This window comes from Aplysia californica, unplaced genomic scaffold (genome assembly GCF_000002075.1).
Source record: "Aplysia californica isolate F4 #8 unplaced genomic scaffold, AplCal3.0 scaffold01370, whole genome shotgun sequence".
In the NCBI taxonomy this organism is placed as follows: domain Eukaryota; kingdom Metazoa; phylum Mollusca; class Gastropoda; order Aplysiida; family Aplysiidae; genus Aplysia; species Aplysia californica.
This window is the reverse complement of record NW_004798640.1, coordinates 11,290-12,376: the sequence shown is the minus strand read 5'-3', so window position 1 is coordinate 12,376 and position 1,087 is coordinate 11,290. Positions and strand designations below refer to the sequence as shown.

General features: G+C 36.9%; 1 long non-coding RNA gene across 1 annotated transcript in view; it reads left to right on the top strand.

The window, feature by feature from the left end:
- Positions 1 to 172, top strand: part of LOC101863714 — a 480-nt gene extending 308 nt beyond the window's left edge. Inside the window, exon 2 of the long non-coding RNA XR_221230.2 lies at positions 9 to 172. This is a non-coding gene — a long non-coding RNA (uncharacterized LOC101863714). The remainder of the gene's footprint in view (positions 1 to 8) is intronic.
- Positions 173 to 1,087: the final 915 nt, after the last annotated feature.

The window sequence follows — 1,087 nt, the reverse complement described above, 5'->3', positions numbered from 1 at the left end:
GTAAAAAGGTTGTCTGAACTGTCATTGATATTATTATGTTCTAGGTATGTCATTGATATAATTATGTACTAGGTATGTCAGTTTACCTGTCTTTTTGGACTTTTCAGAACTGCAAAGAGCTCCTTTTGTGCTGACAGCAGAAAAACATGTTTAATAAATTGACTGTGTGGAATCTTACTAGTTATTTGTTTGTATTATTGGCTAGGTGATCATGTTCATTCCTTTTTTTATCATGAGTGATTGGAGAGCGCCCCTAGAAGTAGGTCCTATGAACAAAACGGAATCAAGAGTACCGTAAAACACCTACTCAAACAAACAAACAAAAGTAGGCCCAACTTCTTTCCTTTCCTTCTGTCATTTCTGTCTGTCTGTCTGTCTTACTTTTTCTCTCATCTGAGTGGAAGTTATTTTGTTTCAAAAGTCTTCTCTTCACTCAAAAGTCCCTTTTCATGATCATTTTCATTGCCCTCTTCAGATGTTACTTGGGCTGTTTTTTTAAACTCTTTATCTCTTCTTGGTTATTCCCAAATAATAATACCGTATGTCAAAAGTAATTGCTCATTTTTGCATGCATGTTGTACCTCAGGGTCATATTATATTTATATCTCTGGAACATTTAATTAATTAGATGTTAATTAAACATGAATAAAAAGAAAGCACAAGATTAAGTGGAAGACCTATATATAGAGGTCTTCCACTTTATCTTGTGCTTTCTTTTTGTTCATGTTTAATTCGATGTGCCAGAGTCGGGTGTAGAAGTTAGACTCTTTGCCTTGGCACTCAGGAGACTTGAGTTTGAATTTTGAATGGGAAGAGTTTTTAAAAATCTTGTATCTTGGTCTGTCTGCTGGGATACTGTATTCCTGTGTCCTCGTTGGTCAGGATTGATAGGCAGGACCAGCACAGCCTGCCTCACAAATGATCAATGTCAAGTAGATGAGGGTGTTGAACATTAACATTTTCGAGATATAAGATGTCTTTGCTGGTATTCTGCAATGGCACACACTCTTTCTCTCTCTCTCTGTCTGTCTGTCTGTCACTGTGTCTCTCCTTCTCTCTCTGTATCACTCTCTCATACACACTCCCT